Source organism: Hemitrygon akajei, chromosome 6, assembly GCF_048418815.1.
Source record: "Hemitrygon akajei chromosome 6, sHemAka1.3, whole genome shotgun sequence".
NCBI lineage: Eukaryota > Metazoa > Chordata > Chondrichthyes > Myliobatiformes > Dasyatidae > Hemitrygon > Hemitrygon akajei.
This window is the reverse complement of record NC_133129.1, coordinates 83,926,864-83,949,534: the sequence shown is the minus strand read 5'-3', so window position 1 is coordinate 83,949,534 and position 22,671 is coordinate 83,926,864. Positions and strand designations below refer to the sequence as shown.

Sequence of the window (22,671 nt, the reverse complement as noted above, 5' to 3'; positions counted from 1 at the left end):
GCATTATGAATGCATTTATTAATTTACTTGCAAGGGGAAATACAGTTCCAGCTCAAGTTTTGTCTGGAAATATAGCTCTGATCATCTGTTTCAACCAAAGTACTTTTATAGAGCAAACACGAGGAAATCTGCAGATGTTGGAAATTCAAACAACAACACACACAAAATGCTGGTGGAACACAGCAGGCCAGGCAGCATCTATAGGGAGAAGTGCCGTCGACGTTTCGGGCCGAGACCCTTCGTCAGGACTAACCGAAAGGAAAGATAGTAAGAGATTAGAAAGTAGTGGGGGGAGGGGGAAATGCGAAATGATAGGAGAAGACTGGAGGAGGTGGGATGAAGCTAAGAGCTGGAAAGGTGATTGGCGAAAGTGATATAGAGCTGGAGAAGGGAAAGGATCATGGGATGGGAGGCCTCAGGAGAAAGAAAGGGTGGGGGGGGGGGGGGGGAAGCACCAGAGGGAGATGGAGAACAGGCAAACAACTAAGTATGTCAAGGATGGGGTAAGAAGGGGAGGAGGGGCATTAACGGAAGTTAGAGAAGTCAATGTTCAAATATTTATACTTTTTTTCCACAAAGAACAGTGAACGGGTTGCTCCATTCCGAAGCACTATATTCCTCTGTTATCTTCATCTTTATCTTGTGTTATCAAAACATCCCCTCTGGCCTTAAAACTAATTTCCTGTCATCAAAGAAAATAGTTTGTTCCCATGTAAGACAAATACACTTGTAAGTTTACTCACTCAAACCAGCATTTTGCAAAAGTTACAAATTTATGAAGCATTCAGGGTTAGAGAAATATTTCCACATTGCCTCCTTTTTGTCATTTCATCAAGACACAATTGTTAAAGTTTGAGAGTGAGTGTGTGTGTGGCCTCCGTCAGTCGTGGTTGACCATGGGTACTGCGCCTCTGGTAGTCACTGGTTTGTCGAGCAGCATTGACTGTAGCTATTGAGGCCAATCCTGGAACAGCAGGCTCTGCCACAGTTGCTGCTTGTGTAGGGCATTGTGGAATTGTTGTCCACTATCCGCTGTGCTCTCCGTTTAGCTCTCTGCTCCTCAAACTGACTCAGGATCACTCTCCACACACAAAATGCTGGTGGAACACAGCAGGCCAGGCAGCATCTATAAGGAGAAGCACTGTCGACGTTTCGGGCCGAGACCCTTCATCAGGACTCTCTGTGAACTCCTGACGAAGGGTCTCGGCCTGAAACATCGACCGTGCTTCTCCTTATAGATGCTGCCCGGCCTGCTGTGTTCCACCAGCATTTTGTGTGTGTTGCTTGCATTTCCAGCATCTGCAGATTTCCTTGTGTTTAGTCAGGATCACTCTTTTGGCTTGCTCTAGGTGTTGCTGAAGAGTACCTCACCATTTGTTGCAGTCATCTGCTGTATCCTCCCAGCACTCTGTGTTGATTTTTAAGGCTTTCATGTTGTGCTTGCAGAGGTCCTTGAAGTGAAGCTGGGGTCTACCAATGTTCCTCTTGCCTGTTGCTAGTTCTCAGTAGAGGATGTCCTTTGGCAGTCTACCATCCTTTATACGATGGACGTGGCCCAGCCAGCACAGACTGCTTTGCCTTAAAAGCGTGAACGTTGTGGGAAGCCCAACGTGGGAGAGGACCTCAGAGTTTGGGACTTTGTCTCTCCAGGTGATGCCGAGGATGCAGTGAAGGCTGTGCGGGTGAAAACTATTGAGTTTCCTCGCCTGCTGGGAGTAGATGGTCCAAGAATCGCTGCCATACAGGAGAGTGCTGATAGCACATGCGTTGTACGCATGTCTTGATCTTTGTAGTGAGTTTCAGATTCTCCCAGACCTGCGAGGAGAGTTGAGCAAGAATCGATGCTGCTTTGCCGATACACCTATTGATTTCAGCATCAAGGGAGAGAGTGTCGCTAATGGTCGACCCCAAGTATGTAAACTCGTGGACCACTTCTAGATCGTAATTGTCGATGGTAATGACTGGTCAAGGACATTTGTTCTGGGCAAGGAGATTTGTTTCCTTTCAGCTGATTGTAAGCCCAAAGTCTTTGCATGCCTTAGAGAAGCGGTCCATGAGAGTTTGTAGTTGCTGTTTGATGTGCAAGTTTATAGTAGCATCATCGGCAAAGAGTACGTCACGTATTAAGATCTTTCGCACCTTTGTTCTTGCTGTCAGGCGCACAGGGTTGAACAGCTGCCCATCAGACGTGGTGTGCATATAGATGCCTTCTACTTGAGGGAAAATGTTGTTGTTAGCTCAGCCATTGATTGTCTACCAGTCATGGATGGACTTGACTCCAAACCAACCATTGAGGACTTCAGCAAGGCAATTAACAGTCTGGCCCCAGGGAAAGCTCCTGGCAATGATGGGATTCCTCCAGACCTGATCAAACACTGCAAGAGCTCACTCCTCCAACCTTTACTCGAGGTCCTCTGTCAGTGCTGGAAGGAAGGAGCCGTGCCACAGGATATGCGCAACTCCAAAATCGTCACTTTGTACAAGAACAAGGGTGGTAGGAGTGACTGCAACAGCTACAGGGGTATCTCCCTCTTGAGTATTGTTGGCAAAATCTTTGCTCATGTAACTCTGGCACGTCTACATACTCTGGCAGAATGGGTCTACCCTGAGTCCCAATGTGGTTTTTGCGCAAGGAAGTCAACTGTTGACATGATTTTATCACTCCATCAACTCCAGGAGAAGTGCAGGGAACAACAGAAACCCCTCTATGTAGCTTTCATCGATTTGACCAAGGCATTCGACCTTGTCAGCAGGGATGGGCTTTTTCAGATTCTCCACAAGATTGGCTGTCCCCCGAAACTCCAAAGTATCATCAAGTCATTCCATGACAACATGAGGGCTACTGTTCAAAATGATGCCAGCTCATCAGAACCCTTTGCTATTCATAGTGGAGTCAAACAAGGATGTGTGTTGGCCCCAACATTATTTGGCATCTTCTTCTCTCTGCTATTGAAGCACGCGTTTGGGCCGTTGAGATTTGATATTCAAATAATGATACAGTCCCAGAACTTTAGTTAAACAAAATCTCCTTTTCCTAGTCTGGATCAACAGGTATCCATTTTCAATATACTCTCCTTAGTCCTATACTACACATAAATAACAAAACAATGATACATTATTATTACATCAAAGGTTATAGCATAATGTAGGATAGTCACACACCATCCTCCTCCTGCAGTGTTATCATTGTGAAACATCTCCCACTTTGTTAGTCTTTTTAATGGCCTCTCGGATATGATCCGCAAAGTGAATTATGTCTTCGGCTTCATCTGGCATATAAATAAAATTCAAATACTTTATTGTCACCAAACAATTGATACTAGAGCGTACAATCATCACAGTGATATTTGTTTCTGCGCTTCACAACATTCTTGTCCAATCAGGGCACACATGCCTCCTTTTCTGGATAAAACAAAGTCTAAGCCATTTGGTTATTCAGCGCTACTGTACAGACCGCCACCAATTCAGCCAAGAATTTAGATATTGCTTGTTGGGTTTGATCGAGAGCATATGCTGTTCCATTTGTTAACTTTTCCAATGAATTTAAATAAATTGACCTTATAGCTTACATCCTTTATGTATATGAGGAGTAAAAATCTTTACGTTATGTCTCTGTCCAAATTCAATTTATAGTTGTTGTTCGTCCTTCAGAGTCGAAGACGACCACGACTTCTGTCAGGTGGAGGGTTTGAGACTGTGGGTCCGGAGGTGACTGGTGAGGCCAATCCGGGCCCTGAACGCTCGCCCACATGTGGGACACGTGAGGGTAGGTGCTGCAGTGGAAGTGGAGGTAGCTCGAGCCTTGCGCGCAACGCGTTTCCTCTGAGCCTCTGCGGTGCGTCTGATTTCTGCTGCATACGCTCCTTTAGTGGCCCTACTCCACCAGGTTGGGCGGTCCAGAGCAAGCGATTCCCAGCTACTGGGATTGATGTTGAGGTCTTTGAGGGACACTTTGAGGCAGTCTTTGAAATGTTTCTTCTGCCCTCCAACTGAGCGCTTGCCCTGGCTCAGCTCTCCATACAGCAGCTGTTTTGGTAGTCGACTGTCAGACATCCTGACAACATGGCCAGCCCATCTGGCTTGGGCTTTCTGTAGGAGGGTGTAGACGCTGTGGGTGCTAGCCCGCTCCAGGACTTCCGTGTCTGGGACTTTGTCCTGCCATTGTACGTGGAGAAGTCTGCGGAGGCAGCTCAAGTGGAAGTGGTTGAGCTGTTTAGTGTGTCTGCTGAAGTCAGTCCAGGTCTCGCTGGCATAGAGGAGAACCACTGCTCGGTAGACCTTCAGCTTGGTGGTAAGGCTGAGTCCTCTCCGCTCCCATACATTTTCACGGAGTCTCCCAAAGGCGGCACTGGCTTTGGCAATTCTGTTGCTGATCTCTGCATCTATGTTCATCGCTCGTGATAGAGTTCTGCACAGATAAGTAAAGCTGTCGACTGCCAGTAGCTTCTTCCCCTTTACTGTGATGTGTGGTTCCTGGTAGGGCTTTCCGGGTGCGGACTGGTACATAACTTAGGTCTTTTTGGTGCTGATTGTAAGTCCAAAATTGTCACAGGCTCATGAGAAGCGGTCCATTTCTCACTGCATCTTCTGCTCTGTGCTGGCGTTGAGGGCGCAATCATCAGTGAATAAGAAGTCTCTGACGATGGTCTCCTTTACCTTTGTAACAGCCTGTAGATGCTGGAGGTTGAATAGCCCACTGCCAGTCCTGTATCTGACGCATATACCAGCCTGACAATCGCGGAAGGCGTCATTCAGCATATCAGAGAAGACCATGCTAAAGAGTGTAGGGGTGAGAACGCACCCTTGCTTCACACCATTCGTCACTGGGAAGGCTTCTGACTCGTCACCATCATCCAAAACTTTCACCATCATGCCATCGTGGAACTGCCGAACAATCGTGATGAACCTGCTAGGGCAGCCAAACTTCTCCATTATCTTCCATAAGCCATCTCTGCTGACCGTATCAAATGCCTTGGTCAGATCGACGAAGGTCATAAAGAGGTCGCTGTGCTGCTCTTGACATTTTTCCTGGAGTTGGCGTGCAGCAAATATCATGTTGACAGTTCCACGCTCTGCACGGAAGCCACACTGGCTTTCTGGGAGGAGACCTTGCTCAAGGTGTTGGAGAAGGTGATTAAGCAGGACGTGAGCCAAGATCTTCCCAGCTATGGACAGGAGGGAGATGCCTCAGTGATTGTCACAAGACTGGTGGTTGCTTTTCCTCTTGTAGATGTGGACTATGCTGGCATCTTTCAACTGTTGCTGGACCTTTCCTTCGTTCCACATAGACTGGAAGAGCTCAGTCAGCTTCTGCTTCATGAAGGGGCCTCCTGCTTTGTAGACTTCAGCAGGGATTGCATCTGATCCTGGTGCTTTGCTACAAGAAAGTTGCCCGATGGCTTTTCTGACTTTTTCTTCTGTGGGGAGGTTGTCAAGATCCAGGTTGATCTCCACCTGAGGTAGGCGAGCAATGGCCTCATCATTGATTTTGGCAGGGCGGTTGAGGACCTGGTTGAAGTGTTCAGCCCATCTCTCCAAAATCTGCTTTTTCTCTGTCAGCAGCCGAGTCCCATCTGCACTGAGGAGGGGGGAGGAGCCAGAGGACTGAGGTCCATACATAGCCTTCAAAGCGTCGTAGAAACGCTTGGTGTCGTTGACTGTCTGCATAGCCCTGGATCTCATTGGCCTTTTTGCTGAACCAGACATCCTGCATCTCACGGAGTTTCTTCTGCATTTTCCGTCTTGCACTGGCGAAGGCATCTATCTTTGCTTGTGAAGTGGGATCGTTCTGGTGCGCTCTGAACAGTTGGTGATTCTCTGACAACAGTGCCTGTATCTCCTCGTCGTTCTCATCGAACCAGTCTTGATGTGTACGGATTGCTGCTCCGAGGTGTTCGAGAGCGGTAGAGTAGACTGCATCTCTGAAAGCCGTCCACTGCTCTTCAATGCTGGTGTGGTCATCCTGGGGTGTGTCAAGCAGCCTGCTATCTAGGTCTTCACGAAATTCTTCTGCAACTATGCTGCTCTTCAGCTGGGAGACATTGAGACTCTTTGCAGTCTTCTGACCTTGGGGTCCTCTCACAGGCAGGATGCAAAGTTTAAACTTAGACACTATGAGTCGATGATCCGTCCAGCAGTCGGCACCACACATGGCCTTTGTCACTCTCACGTCTTGCCAGTCCCTCTTTCTGGTGATGACATAGTCAATCAGATGCCAGTGCCTAGAGCATGGATGCATCCAAGATGTCTTGTTACGGGTAGGGAGGCGGAATAGGGTGTTGGTGATGACAAGGTCATGCGTAGCGCATGTCTTGAGGAACAGCAGGCCATTGCTGTTACACTTGCCAATACCATGTCTTCCAAGAATCCCTTCCCAAGTCTGGTAATCTGTCCCCACTCTGGCGTTAAAGTCCCTGATGACAATAAGCTTCTCTGACTGTGGGACTGCTGCTATGAGGGCGTTAAGTTCTTCATAGAACTTATCTTTGATGTCATCTGGGTTGGTCATCGTTGGGGCATATGCACTGATCAGCGTTGCACTCCTCTCATTGCCAAGTGGGAGCCGAAGCGTCATCAGGCGATCGTTGATGCCCTCTGGAAGCTTGGCAAGTTTACGAGTGAGGTGGGATTGGATGGCAAATCCAACTCCAGCCTCTTGTCGTTCAGTGCTGCTGCGACCGCTCCAGAAGAATGTGTACCCACCACCACGTTTTGTAAGCTGGCCCTTGTCTGCTAGGCGTGTTTCGCTGAGTGCTGCAATGTCCACATTATAGCGGGCTAGTTCTTTGGCGACCAGTGCTGTTCTTCTTTCTGGTCTGACAGCCTTGGTGATGTCAAGCAGAGTTCATACGTTCCACATGCTAAGGTTGAGCACCTTCATTTTCGTCTTCTTTGTAGTTCGACCGCTGAGTGGGATCCCCATCAGCCGCGGTGTGCTGGCCAGGGTAAGATGAAGCAGGCTATGTTTGAGGCACCTTTTCTCACCCCTTCCTCCATGGAGGTGAGCAGAGCGATTCCTAAAGAGGACTGCTCAGACACCCGGGGGGCTGCCGAGCTCCACTGCTGCTTCATTCCCGCGGAGAATGACCCAATGCCCTTGGCCGCCTGTGTGCAGGTTTGTGACTACTGCTTCCAGTGTATCCACACCTGCTGCTTCGCCACTCGCCCATTGCCACAGGACTTGCAGTTTTTTAGCGGAATGGGTTTGGAGTCGTGACTTGCGCTTGACTTGGATTAAAGTGAGGGAGAGTTGCGCAAATCATCAGCCTCACTCTCTCGTCCCGACCTATCTGTATCCAGTTGCAAGACGGAGTCGAGACGGCTGGAAATAAGTCGGGATGCAGTGGACGGCCAGCAGTGTCCTACGTGTCTCACTGTGCCCTGATTGCGCTCCACAACGCTTTGCTGGGTCCGCCTTTCTACTCATTGGACCGCCAAGTGGTGGTCTCCTCCGCATAGTCCGCCGAATTTAGCCTTCACGTGCGTAGGTAGACAAGCCCTAACTCACCAAGGGTTTGAGGCCCAACAGCTACCCTCACCAGGTTTTGCCGGCCAGTCGAAGCCGTTGCCCGGGGTGTGGCTGCTGTTGCAAGCAAACAGCTACGAGGAACCACTGGTGAGAGCTGAGTGTCAGGTGAGGACCAATGCAGATGAACTACTCCGAAGAGTACAACGTGTTCCCCGTCAGAGGTACTACCTCTCCCTGACACCCCATACAAATTATAGTAATTTGTAATAAATAGTATGTACAACAGGACAGATGAGTTTACCTTTGAGAAAGAGGTACATTAATGGGGCTAAATAATAGTCTGCTCTAAATCTAACAAAGCAGTTTAAAAAGGATTTGACATTTCTCACTGATAACACGGCTTTCATGAAGGATCACATTCCCAAAGGCTATGCCAAAAATGTGCCAGCAGAGGATCTGGAATGCGGTGATGGGCAAGTCTGGTAAATTCCACATCACGGTGTTATCACCCCAGAAAAGGGAAAGTTTGTTCTGTGTTTGACTGCGGGGAGACCTTTCAAGGAATATCACTTAATGTTCAGCTTTTCCAGTGACCAGAAGTTACTAGCTCACTGTTGTGAAAGGGCTTGGCTGGGATGACACTATTCAACATCAGTTGCTCATGAGCAGATAAGCTGGTTGGAAGAACTCCGCCAGTTGAAGACCTCAATGTTATTAGATGTTTGAAACCCCTGGATTTTGAAGGTACTGCTGCACAGTTACACCATTTTACATATGCAACTGAAGATGGCGATGGAGTAATAACCTACCTGTTGTTGCACAACAAAGACTCTCAAGTACACAGTAATTTTATCAGAGGAAAATCTAGGGAAGCTCTGCTGAAGTCAGTTTCCAACCCTCACATGGAGCTCACCGCTGCTATGATGGCAATCGTGTGGACAAATTGTGGAGGAAGGAGCCACACAAGCAGCTTCCTGACTCAGAGTTTCTGACTGATAGTACTTCTGTGCCGAAGCATATCAAGAATGAAACTTCTAGGTTCAGAACCTTCAGTGCAAGCAGAGTCTCAGAAATTCTTAAGAGACTCTTAGATAGGTACATGAAGCTTAGAAAAATAGAGGGCTATGCGGTAGGGAAATTCTAGGCAGTTTCTAGAGCAGGTTACATGGTCAGCATGACATTGTGGGTCAAAGGGCCTGTAATGTGCTGTAGATTTCTATGTTCAATGTCAACACTGCAGGCAACCTGTCAGACATAGCCTCAAGAGGGTTGAAGATGAAAGCCTTCATGAAGAATGTGAAGTGGGTGTCAGGGCCTCGGTATCTTCTTCAAACTGAAAGGAAACAGTCAGTGAATCCCAATTGTGCTGGAGAACTTCTGCTAGATTATCTGGAAGTCAAAAAGAGTGTTAGAATAGATACCATGCAAGTTGAAGAGGGGGTGGACGTGGTAACAACAATAATCTATCATTTCTCATTCTGGACTCATTTGAGGAAACCAGTGGCCTAGATTCTTAGATTTACGAACCTGCTCTTGTTTCTTAGTCAGAAGAGGAAGCAATTCAATATTGCTCTTGGCTCAGTCTGACTCGGATGAAGAACAAGGGTATTCCTTGGGGAGAAAGATTGGGAAAACCAAGGGTCAGAATAGCCGAGATTGTCTCTTAGTGGAGGAGCTCAGAAAGGCTGAAAGGGAGATCACCGAATTTTGCCAAAGAAACAGCTTTCCTGATGAATTCTCAAGTTTGCAAAACAGAGAAAGTGTGAAAAAGAACAACCATATTTTCAAGCTTAATACAGCTCTTGAAGATGGTGTCTGAGAGTTGGACGGCTTAGTAGGGCTGCCATGCCTGAAGAGTCTAAACATGCTATTATACTGGCAAAGGATCTCCATCACACAGACATCATTCTGAGTCGTACATCAAGAGGTGGGACATTGTAGGTATAACCACATGTTATCCGAGTTATGCCAAAAATAAGGCGATAAGATATAGGACCAGAATTAGGCCAAGTGGCCCATTGAGTCTGCTCTGCCATTTTATTATGGCTGATCCAATTTTCCCTCTCTGCCCAACCACCTGCCTTTACCCAGTATCCCTTCATGCCCTGACTAAACAAGAATCTATCACCCTCCGCCTTAAATATACCCAGTGACTTGCCCTCCACAACTGCCTGTGGCAGCAAATTCCGCAGATTCATCACTCTCTGGCTGAAGAAATTCCTCCTCAGCCACATTCTAAATGGATGCCCCCCCCCCCCCACTGGGAGGCTGTGTACTTTTGCTCTCAGACTCCCCCACCACAGGAAACATCCTCTCCACACCTACTCCACTGAAGCATTTCAACATTCGATAGGTTTTAATAAGATCTCCCCTCATTCTTCTGAATTACAGTGAGTACAGGCCCAGAGACATCAAACGCTTCCCATATAATGAGTCTTTCAATTTCAGAATCATTTTCATGAACTTCTTTTGAACCCTCTCAAATACCAGCACATCCTTTCTTAGATAAGGGGCCCAAAACTGCTCATAATACTCCAAATGAGGACACACCAGTATATTATAAAACCTTAGCATTACATCTGTGCTTTTATATTCTAATCCTCTCCAAATGAATTTTGACATTGTATTTGCCTCACCACCAACTCAGCCTGCAGACTAACCTTTGGGGAATCCTGCTCAAGGACTCCCAAGACCCTTTGCATGTCTGATTTTTAAAATTTTCTCTCTGTTTAGAAAACAGTCTACACTTTTATTTCTTCTACCAAACTGCACAATCACACACTACCCAACACTGTTTTCCAAAATAATTGTTACTCCGGCTCCGATGTAGCACTGAAAAACACAATAAGATAAAGAACACAATAACAAAAATGTCTGTACATAAATTATATACTGTACATAGATTGATTGTATATTCATAAAATATATGGTGCAGGATTCCCAGTGAGGAAATTTGCAGAATGTCTATGAGATGACCTTATAAACCAACTTGTGGTTGTCCCGTTTAGACTGTGATCATAATATGATAGAATTCACCATGAAGTTTGAACGGGAGAAGCTATAATTAGGCGCATCAGTATTGGTGGAGTGAAGTGAACTACAGAGGAATGAGAGGAACTCTTTAAAGTCAACTGTTTATTCATTTTCATGGATACTGCCTGACCTGCTGAGTTCTCTGATCAATCTGTGTGTATTGCTTTGGATTTCCAGCATCTGTGGGCTTTCTTATATTTATCATTAGCATCGACAGAAGATTGGCTGACTGGCAGGAGGCAAAGACTGGGAATAAAGGGAGCCTATTCTGGTTGGCTGCTGGTGACTAGTGAATGGTGTTCCACAGGGGTCTATGTTGGGACCGCCTCTTTTCATATTATATGTCAAAGATTTAGATGACAGAATTGATGATGTTGTGGCCAGGTTTGCAGACAATACAAAGTTAGGTGGAGGGGCAGGTAATTTTGAAGAAGCAGGGAGTCAGCAGAAGGACTTGGACAGTTTAGGAGCATGGACAACTAAGTGACAGATGGAATATAGTGTAGGGGAGTGTATGATCATACACTTTGGTAGAAGGAATAAAGGCATTGACTATTTGTAAGCAGGGAGAAAGTTCAGAAATCTGATGACTAAAGAGACTTGGGACAAACTGCATCTGACCTAGCAGCAGTATTTCAAATGTCTTTAGTCACGGGTGAGGTACAGGAGGATTAATGGATAGCTACTGTTGTTCTGTTGTTTTAAAAAGGCTCTAAAAGTAAACCATAAAATTAAATGCCGGTGAGCCTGACATCAGTATGAGAAAGTTACTGGAAGGTATTCTAAGCGACTGGAAATATGAGTGGATAGACAGGGACAGATCCAGGACAGTCAGCATGGCTCCGTGTGTGTCATAAGTCATGTTTAATCAACCTTATAGAATTTTTTGAGGATGTTAGCAGGAAAATTGATGAAGGCAAGGCAGTACATGTTTTCTATCTGGACATTAGCAAGGCCCTTGACAAGGTCTCTCATGGGAGGTTGGTCAAGCAACTTCAGTAACTTGGCATTCAGGATGATGTACTAAATTGGATTAGACATTGGCTTTGCAGGAGAAGCCAGCAATTAGTTGTAGATGGTTGCCTCTCTGACTGGATGCCTGTGACTGGTGGTGAGCTGCAGGGATTGGTGCTGGGTCCATTTTTTTGTCAACTATATCAACAATCTGGATAATAACATCGCAAATTGAATCTGAAAATTTGCAGATGGCAGCTAGATTGGGAGTATAGTGGACAGTGAGAGGACTATCAAAGCTTGCAGCAGGATCTGGACCAGCTGGAAAAATGAGATGACAAATGGCAGAAGGATTTTGATGTGAGATGTTACAGTTTGGAGGACAAAACACACCAGATAAGCAGTAGAGCAGAACAGAAGTATCTGGGAATACAAATCCATAATGCCTTAGAAGTAGCATCACAGGTAGATGAGAATAAAGAAAGCTTTTGGCACATTGCTCAAAGGTTTAAAGGTACAATTTAATGTCAGAGTAATGTATACAATATACATCCTGAATTGCTTTTTCTTCACAAACATCCATGAAAACAGAAGAATGCCCAAAAGAATGAACAACAGTTAAATGTTACAACCCCAAAGTCCCCCCCCCACCCCCCAGCTTCCCCCTCCTGCGCGTAAGCGGCAACAAGTCACAATCCCTACCTCCTCACACCGGCAAAAAAAAAACGCATCAGCATCCGCCACCCAGCACTCAAGCATGGGCAAAGCAACAGTAAATACACAGACCTGCAGTCACCCCAAAGACTACATTGTTCACCCGGTATTCAACATACCACAGGTTCTCTCTTTCTCCCTAATAGGGGAGAGAGAGGTCTCTCCGTTTTCACAGTGTGCTGGGAGACATAACAAAGAACTCGATGGTTTACGATGTTAGAAGTCTGACAGATCACTTTTTTGAGCTCTGTGCCCACAGATCACGAGTCTCTGGGCACACAGCTACAGATATTCTGACTCCCCTGACGACACATGGGTCTCCTGTCGTGACACTGACCCTCGATCCGCCCACCTCCAGAGGCCTGAGATCCTAGGCTTCCAAAGCTGAGCCAAATACTAGGCCGAACAACGGCCACCCCTGAAACCCCAAGAGCAGGTCCCATTCCCACAAAGAACCGAAGTCAGCGTGTAACTCTAGATCAGGTTCTTCAAAAGGACCCATAAAGGGAAAAGTAAAGATTTTAAAGATGGTAATAGAGCTGTTTCCAAAGATGCAAGCAAAGGAGTGGCCATTTAGTGCCATCATCACTCTGCTCCACCATCTTACAATCTCCATATGTCAATATATTGAGTAAACGAGTTGGGGTGTTACGTTCAAATTGTATAAAGTATTTATGTATAAATTGTTGTGTCCAGGATTTGGTCACCTATCTGCAGGAAAGATGTAAATAAGTTTGAAAGAATGTAGAGGAAATTTACAAGATTATTGCTGGGACTTGAGGACCTGAGTTACAGGGAAAGGTTGATGATGTTAGGACTTTATTTCCTAGAACATAGGCGACTGAGAGGAGATTTGATAGAGGTATACACAATTATGAGAGGTTTAGATAGGGTAAATGCAAGTAGTCTTCTAACACTAAGAGTGGGTGAGACAACAAATAGAGGTGTTGGGTAAAGGGTGAGAGGTGAAATGTTTAAGGGGAAACTCTGTGCTCAGAGGCTGGTGAGAGTGTGGAATGAATTGCCAGCACAAATGATGGATGTGTGGTTGATTTCAATATTAAAGAAATTGAACTGGATTGGTACATGGATGGGAGGCATATGGAGGTATAAGGTCTGGGTGCAGGTCAAGGGGAGCAGGCAGATTAATGGTTTGGCACAGACTAAATGGGCTAAATGTCCTGTTTCTGTGCTGTTCTTTATTATGACTCTATGAGAGAGAGAAACTGAGCCACATCAGATTGATGAAGGTCAGAAATGACACATTTTGATACAGACAGGTATACAATGAATTTGATGCCGTGTCCAGATGCCTGAACTGTGCCCAGTTAGAAGATGAAGTGTTGTTCGTCCAAACTGTGTTGAGCCTCACTGTAACCATGTGGTATCAGAGGTCATGGAAAAGACTAACGTGATCTTAGCTGAAATATTGTCTGTCTCCCATTGATGTACTTTGTAAACTTTTTAGAGGATAGAAAAGGCTAAGGATTCATGTACGGGAATCTGAAACACAACAGCACGTCAGTTCTGCTGTGTCTGTCAGTTGCTCAGCATTTGAATGCCACTGATCTTTGCATGTGGAGGAGGGGATGATTGAGAAGCTGAAGCTGCATCATCTAAATCATTGATATATGGTATAAAAAGAAGCGGTCCTAACACAGACTCCTGCAGAACACCACTAGTCACTTGGCTACCAACTAGAAAAGAATCATTTTATTCCCACTCGCTGCCTCCTACCAATCAGCCAATGCTCTAACCATATCAGTAACTTTACTGTAATACCTTAGGCTCTTAACTTGGTAAGCAGCCTCATTGAAGGCACCTTATCAAAGTGTTCTGAATGTTCAAATATACAACTCCACTGCATCCCTTTATCTATCCTACTTGTAATCTCCTCAAAGAATTCCAACAGTTTTGTCAGGCAAGATTTTCCCTTAATCTAAATCTCATGCTGAATTTGTCCTATCTTGTCCTGTGTCACCAAGTACGCCATAACCTCATCCATAACAATTGACTCTAACATCTTCCCAACCACATAGGTCAAGCTAACTGGTCTGTCATTTTCTTTCTGCTGCCTTCCTCCTTTCTTAAAGAGTGGAGAGACATTTACAGTTTTCCAGTCATGTGGCACCATACCAGAGTCCAATAATTTTTGAAGGATCATTACTAATGCCTCCACAATCTCTACCACTACCTCTTTCAGAATCCTAGGGTGCAGTTCCTTTAAGTCTTTCAGCTTTTAGAACACCTTCTCCCTTGTAATAGTAACTGCATTCATTTCTCTTCCCTCACACCCTTCAACATCTGACACATTGTTAGTGTGTTCCATAGTGAAGACTGACACAAAATAATCATTAAGTTCATCTGCCATCTCCTTGCCCGTTATTATTTCTCCAGTTGCATTTTCTAGCAGTCGTATATCCACTTTCATCCCTTTCATTTTTTAGTTGAAAAACCTTTTACTATCCACTTTGATATTATTTGCTAGCTTGCTTTCATATTTAATCTTTTCCCTCCTAGTTGATTCTTTTAGTTGCTCTCTGTAGGTTTTTAAAAGTTTCCCAATCCTCTGTCTTTGCACTAATTTCTGCTTTACTGTATGCCCTCTCTTTTGCTTTTACATTAGCCTTGACTTCCCCTGTCAGCCATGGTTGTACTATTTTGCCATTTGAGTTTTTCTTTGTTTTTGGAATACATCTGTCCAGCACCTTCCTCATTTTTCTCAGAAACTCATGCCATCAGGTCACATCTATGATCTGACCTGATGAATGGCCAGAGAGTTGATAGCCATTGCCTCTCATTTTGGAAGGGATTCACTGGGCTACAGCACCTGCAAAGTCACATTGCTCCGTGTGTGAGAAGAGACTCACCTGAGCATCCAACCTGCAGAAATGCCAGTGAGATCACACTGGGGAGAGGCTATTCATCTATTCCAATGGTGGGAAAAGATTTATTAGTACCTTCATTACTGAAACACCAGACAGTTCATGCAGGGGAGTAGCTGTACATCTGTTCTGAGCGTGGGAAGGGTTTCATTTAGTTAACCCACCTTGTGAGGCTCCAGCAAATTCACAGCAACTAGAAACCATGCTTCTGTCCAGAGTGAGCAAAGAGATTTACTCTGTCATCCCACCTGCTGAAACACCAGCAACTTCACATCAGGGAGGAAACTCAAGTGAACTGCATGTTAAAATGTTAACCATCATGGTGACTGAATACAGTTGCAAGTTCCCAACTGATTATTAATGCCAGATTCTGCAGATAATGTGGCTGCTTATCACACCCAGGACTGAACCCTGGTCACTGAGGTTTGGAAGGTTTGGTCTGCTAAATTAGCCTTAAATTAGACTGGTGTTTAATATTGTAGATGTGTGAGAAATAAAGCAGTTCTATTTCAAATCCGGTGTCTCAGGTGCTTACTGTCTCTGTCACAGGCCCATTGTGAAAGGCCACTCAGTCCAGATGATCCCTGCCCAACTTTCTGTTGCATATCAGTACTTTAAAATCATTCCCTGCTGTTTATCTCTTGCTCTCCCTGTGTTGACAAGTTTCAGCTGAACACCACTCTGTGGCTGAAGAGGTTTACCTTGAATATCCTGCATGATTTTCTACAGACTGATGAAGATGATGGGCTCACTATGGTTTTGTCCCAGACCTTCCTTGTTTCTCAGGGCTCTGGGCCAAAGAAAAATGTGCTGCGTTGTTAGACTCCTTCTGCGTTCTTCTCAATGTTTTGGGTCATTTCACTGATTTCAAAGGGCTGTGCTTCATGCAGCTCATTTGTAGCAATGAAGTCTGACAGCAGAATGGTGGGCAAATCTTCAATGAATCCGGCTCAGAAACCAAATGGAGGCCCAGCACACATCAAGACTTTGTTGGTCTTGAAAGACATGGGAGATAGACTTTAGGGGAAGGAGGGAGGAATCAGATCAGGAGTACGTGGCTACAAGTAAAAGATCAGCAACATTTGGAAAATGATTGATTGAAAGGAATGTTGTTTATTTCTGCCAAATGTTGGAGGATCTCAGCAGGTTAGGCAGCATCTTTGGAGAGGAATAAGTAGTCGATGTTTTGAGCTGAGATCCTTCACCATGCACAGACTGTTTATTCCTCTGCTTAGATGCTGCCTGACCAGCTGAGTTCCCCCCCTGCACTTTCTGTGTGTGACTCTGTATTTCCAGCATCTGCAGAATTTTGTGTGTTTTATATCATCTGGCAGCTCTTGGGCTGTATTCCCTGGTGTTCAGGAGAATAAGGAAGGATCTCATAGAAACATTCCAAATGTTAAAAGGCCTGAACAGGTTGGATATAGCAAAGTTATTTCTCATGGTAGGGGAGTATAGGACAAGAGGACACACCTTCAGGATTGAAGGATTTCCATTTACAACAGAGATGTGGAGAAATTACATTAGTCAGGGGGTGATAAATCTGTGGAATTTGTTGCCATGAGTGGCTGTGAAGGCCAAGTCATTGGGTGCATTTAAGGCAAAGGTAGATAGGTTCTTGATTAGCCAAAACGTATGGGGAGAAGGCAGGAGAATGGGGATATCTGGAAGAATTGGATCAGCCCATGATTGAATGGTGAACAGACTCGATGGGCCAAATGGCCCACCTCTGCTCCTCTATCTTATGGTCTTATCAACACATACAACACACTGGAGGAACTCAGCAGGTCGGGCAGCATCCGTGGAAACGAGCAGTCAACCTTTCGGGCTGAGACCCTTCGTCAGGACTGAAGAGGCAGGAGCCCTGTAAAGAAGGTGGGGGGAGGGTGGTAAGGAGAAAACTGGTAGGTGCCAGGTGAAAAATCAGTAAGAGGAAAGATCAAGGGGTGGGGGAGGGGATAGGCGGGAAAGGTGAAGAAGGAATGTAAGGGGAAAGCACTATGTGTAGTAGAAGAAGGCAGAATCATGAGAGAGGTGATAGGCAGCTGGAGGAGGAGGCAGAGTGAAACTGGGATGGGGTAGGGAGAGGGAGGGAATTACCGGAATTCTCCAACCTGCTGAGTTCCTCCAGCTTGTTGTACGTGTTGCTTTGACCCCAGCATCTGCAGTGTACGTTGTGTCTTACGGTCTTACATCTGCACTTATAAGTGGGTTGGATTTTGACAGTTGACACACGGAATACCTGTTGATATTGAGTACTTGGTGGTAGCTTGCAGCGTTAAGGTAGCTGTTGAGTATTATAATTAAAACATTGACTGGTTTTGAGCCAAATAGCATAGGGTAAGAGGTGCTAGCAGACATTAATATGGCACCTTAGTTACCCAGACACCTTCGCGCGTCAGAATGTGCCATCGGTGACCAGGCGATGAAATGCGCAGGCGTGAAGGTTGTAGCTCTCACTCGAAAACTGCGCTGAGTGAATGGGGTGGTCGTGGAGAGCGGCAACAGGTAAACACGGGGTTCTGGCGGGGGTTTCATCGGGACTGGCGACTAAGGGACAATTACTGTGATCTCTGGGCACACTGTGGTCCTGCACCCTGGGACAGTCCCGGTTCTCTCCTTCTCTCTCATGATCCGCGCCCGGGTCCGGGAAGCTTTCGGCTAATGACCGAAGTGATGGGGCTGCCGGGACCGCGACCGGCAGAGGGAGATCTCATCCGTGGGGGTGTTCCGGGTAAAGTGAATCAGAATCTTGGCATTTGTCACCACGTACAGCCTTGGGATTCTTTTTCTGCGGGCATACTTAGCAAATCTATAGAACAGTAATTGTAAATAGGATCTCTAAACTGTAAACAAACTGTGCAAATGCAGATAATAAGTAAATAGCAATAAATAATGAGTATAAAATAATAAGATAAAAGAGCCCTTAAGCAAGTGTCATTGCTCCTTTTGTTCAAGAGCCTGATGGTTGAAGGATTTCCATTTACAACAGAGATGTGGAGAAATTACATTAGTCAGGGGGTGGTAAATCTGTGGAATTTGCTGCCCATGCTGCAAGTCTCCCCTCTCCACGCCACCGATGTTTTCCAAGGGAAGGGCATTAGGACCCATACAACTTGGCACTGGTGTTGTCACAGAGCAATGTAAGGTTAAGTGCCTTGCTCTGAGGCTCGAACTAGCAATCTTCAGATCATCAGAATGACGCCTTATCCGCTTACTTGGCCACGCGCCACTCAAACAGCATCTTGACATTTGTATTGTCTAGGTGATCCTAGACCACATGGAGAGCCATTGAGATGGTGTCTGCCGTAAACCTGTTGTGATAGGCAGTTGCAGTGGGTCTTCAGAGTCTTACCAGGTACCCCATTGTCAGTGTTTATCCTCCTGAAAGGCAGCCTGATGTCGGCCTTTGAGACAGATCGCAGGGTCACTGGATATGGCCTCCATGTTGTGGTACCCGATGGTCACCTTGGCCCCTCCTGCCCCGTTTGTTGCGAGAATGCAGAAGTTGTTTGTGGACAGGAAACACTGGGTTTCCACAGCGGTCTTGAGTCTCACAGTGGGAGAGGGCGGGCAGTCGCTGGTGTTGTACATACATGACTGGCGGCTCTCCGCCTCAGGACACGGCAGAGATTCCTGTATGCCGAGCACCCTCCCAGGTGGCACGTGTTGGTGACATTCTTCCGCCGAAGAGGCTGCTGTCTTCACGAAGAGATGTGGCTACCACTGGCGGGCATCAGCCGTGCTGCTTTGCGGAGTCTGCCCGGCTTCTATCAGGACCTACTGAGAGTCTGGAACATGGTTGCCTCAGGCCGGGAATCCCCTCCTCTGGCAGAGGGTGGAGTCCTGGCCGACCCTTGCCCTACCTCAACGGATGTCGGTGCGGCTCAGGTATGTGGAACGACACAGGCTGGGTTAACCTTTGTACCACCGGAGATGTTTGTCGGGGCCAGACCCTGCAATCTTTATCCTAGAGCCAAGCCCACACAACTTGAGTCGTCTCTCATCGACACTCAGAATCCCATTCAGGGATGCAAGTAGGGGGTACCTATATGGGCTGCTGCTCCACAGTCTTCACTTCCTAGCTGTTGTCCACTGTCCCGACACATCATAGCAGGCTGTCTTTCTACCTGGAGGTGGGGGGGGGGGGTTCCCAATGGAAGTCCCTTTATGAGAGGGTTCCATGTACCTGGGGTGGAGGCTGCTGCATAGAGTTATGCTGTAGCAAGTTCTTTAGTTTGTACGCAGGTCTCCCAGCCGCATGTCAATTCTGCGGGCTGGAGGAGATTGTGTACCACATGTACCTGGAGTGTGTGAGGCTGCAGCCACTTTCTGCGTATCTGCATGGGCTGCTTCTCGCCTTCTGGTTTCATTTTAGCCCCACCCAATTTATATGCGGTCATCCAGTAAGGAGGGGGCATGGAGGGATGAGGATGTCCTTGTCAACTTGCTCCTGGGGCTGGCGAAAACAGCCACCCATGGGTCTTGGAAACGGGTGGTGGGAGGATCTGCCCATGCCAACCTGAAATTATTAACCTGCTCAGTTGAGGAAAAACACCAGAGACACGAAATTACCTCTGAAACGGTTTTTATTCAGAGAGGAGTTCGCAGCCCCATGCACTTCGGGTGTAAGGTAGCCAACTCCCAATTTGTCGGTTTACAAAGGTCATACTTATACCCAAAAGCAGGGTACTACATTCGCAAATATGGTTACCGATTTGAATTCATCAATTGATTGGCTATTGCATAGCTAAGCATGCGAAATACTCAGAATTAGGAAAGGTTAAAGAGTAATACTTGGAATTAATACTGACGCACTTCAAAACACTTGAAATAGGTATCCTCAAAATACTTTGCCAAGCACATTGTCTTGTGGTCGCAGGTTCCCTTTTCCTTGTGGTCTCCACGTCTGGCCTGGCACCTTATTTTAGCTACCTCTCCTTACTTCCCCAATGACGTACCTCTCTCTTGTCCTGTCTACATATTTTGCTACACTTACCCCTCGCCCACCCCCTCTACACGTACCCCTTACCCTCTTCACATTCTCATTCCCTCCTGTGATCATGAAATGATCACTCATCAATATCGTGAAAATCCTCTGGTGCAGGTTCGAGGAGATCGGTGGCCTCGACGTTTGCTCGTACTACCATCAGTGGCTTAGCCGGCAGCAGGTCCCCTAACGAGGCCATCGTGAGGTTCAGAACACATTTGACAACGGCAGTACAGACAAAAATCCCTGTAATGGCCGTCAATGCGTCGATAGCCCGATTGATCAACCAGTCCTTCCATGCACTTAGTCCCCAGTCCCCCCACCCTGCCCAACCTGTTCCTTCCTTGATGGATCCTAACTGTTCATCTATTTTGTTCATATACCACGTTATGTTGGCAGTAGCATCGTCTAGCCCCATTATGCATTTGTCCTTTATGATAGCACAGAGCCCACCCTCCCTGGCGAGGAGGTAATCAAGTGCATAGCGGTTTTGCACGGAGACGAGCCGCAGTTGGTTAAGGCTGTCAGTTATGAGTCTTAATGCTTCCCTGGTGGCGTTCCCGAGGCTCATGAGACCACAGGCCAGATAGTTCCGATTGTGGGCTGCCATAGCGGCTCCTGATGCCCCCAAAGAGAAAAAGCCAGCTGCCCTGTATCCGGCCACCTGACCTGCGGTTAGGGTAGTCAGGACTTGGTAATCTGCACAAAATTCTTGGGAGACCTCTCTCTTGTACCTCCCAGGCGGGCGGCATGAGGGACCCCAAGTCCCAGGGCAAGGGACCGCGGTGGGGGAGGAAGGTGCCATAGGCCACCGAGGAAGGGTATGTATACTCGAGGAAGTTGGTGGCAATGCCGTTGTAGAAGAAAAAGTACCCCGGGAGGGTATACATGGTCTCAGTGCAACCCTCACCCTTTAGGTGTACAGTATCACTCCATTCTGCCACACCGGCAGGGGCGTACACTCGTTTGGTGCCCCTGCGATACTTAGGTCGTAGGAATACCTGATCGTTGACTCGGAGGTGGGTGCAGTTCCCCTCCCCACAAGGAAGTTGCACCCCCTGGGCCAGGGACTGGCACTTTGTCTCATGGCAAGAGCAAGAGATCCCTAAGGGGTCCTTGGTGGGGTGACACTCCCTTTTCCTACAGGGCTTGGAGAGGCAGGCGACGTTTTTTGAGACATACACGTCTGAACACCCCCACCCTGTTCCGAAGTAGCAGTTCTCATATACTCAGTCACCCTTCGGGGGCTTGGGACTCCCCTCCCACCAGAGATCTTTTCTCATCCACCTGTTGGACAGGGGGAATAAACAGTCCGCGACCGGGGCCGTGGAAGAGTCATAGGTGAGTTCCACCCTTTTTCCCTCAGGCAATGTTTTGCTGGCGGGGGCACATCGGAAGGGCTGATCGGCACGATCCCAGTGCGGGAAGATGGTAAAGAGCGAGGAGACACTGGCGGGGTGGGGATAGCAAACGATGGTTGTTTGTGCAGTCGTTTGTGCACATTTTGGAAATAGTTGCCACTTATAAACTCCGAGGAGGGTCTTTCAAGGGTGGGACCTTTGGGGAAGCCCCAATCCCTTTTCTGCCTTGAAATGTTCCCCCTCGATCCTTTTACGGGTTTTGGTTCCTCGTCCAGTTGTCCCTCAACCTTTGCCCTGTACCCCACTATCCCTAAAAGAATATAGATAACCAAGAGCATCCTACCTTCCATTGCCAGAGTACAGTTTCAACGATGTGACACCACAAGGAAAAAGGAATTTAAACACACAACAGTTCAATCAAGTCCGTTTATCAGTCCCTTCATTTATCTGTAGTTTCTAGCGAGTCTGTGGTCCAACGCTTGCAGTCGCTCAGATGTATCCAACGTTCTTGTCCCTTCACCTTGACAGCAGAAGGGGTCTGCAGGAGGACCTGGTACGGTCCTTTCCACCGGGGTCCCAGCTTGGGTTGATCCCAGTTCCTTATTAACACCCAATCTCCTGGTTCTGCTCCCTGCCACTCGCCTTCTCTGTCAGGGACAGGTCTTGAGGCTTCCTTCACCTGAGTATGTAGAAACTTAAGAGACAAAGTTAAATGCTTGAGTTAACACTGCAGTTCCTCGCCCATCATTTGTAGATCTACTTGTATTGGCGGGGGGTTGTGGTCACTGCCCCATGGGGTTCTATTTGGGCGCCCGTAAACTATTTCAGCAGCAGTTAGCCCGGTACCGGTTTGAGGTGTAACGCGCATATGATACAGTGCCAGGGGAAGGACTTTAAGCCAATTTAGTCCTGTTTCAAGGGTCAATTTAGTTAGTTTATCCTTCAGTGTGCCGTTTGCACGTTCCACGATTCCTGCGGCTCGGGGGTGATAGGCACAGTGGAATTGTTGTTCAATGAAGTGCGGGCCGTTATCAGATGAGAGTCTTTGTGGGATACCAAAACGAGGAATAACTTCTTTCAGTAGCATCCGCACTACCGTGGAAGCCTTGTTGTTCGTTGTGGGGAAGGCTTCAATCCATTTACTGAAGACGTCGATTATAATTAAACAGTACTTGTAACAATTCACCTTAGGTAACTCAATAAAGTCCATTTGTAATGTATCAAACGGTCCTGCTGGGGTTGGGGTGCACCCTTTATCACATCTAA

General features: G+C 46.8%; 1 protein-coding gene across 1 annotated transcript in view; it reads left to right on the top strand.

Moving 5' to 3' along the window:
• Positions 1-17,524: 17,524 nt before the first annotated feature.
• ift74 (intraflagellar transport 74) overlaps positions 17,525-22,671 on the top strand; it is a 242,813-nt gene continuing 237,666 nt past the window's right edge. Inside the window, exon 1 of the mRNA XM_073048695.1 lies at positions 17,525-17,562. The gene's annotated coding sequence lies outside the window, so the exon portion shown is untranslated. The remainder of the gene's footprint in view (positions 17,563-22,671) is intronic.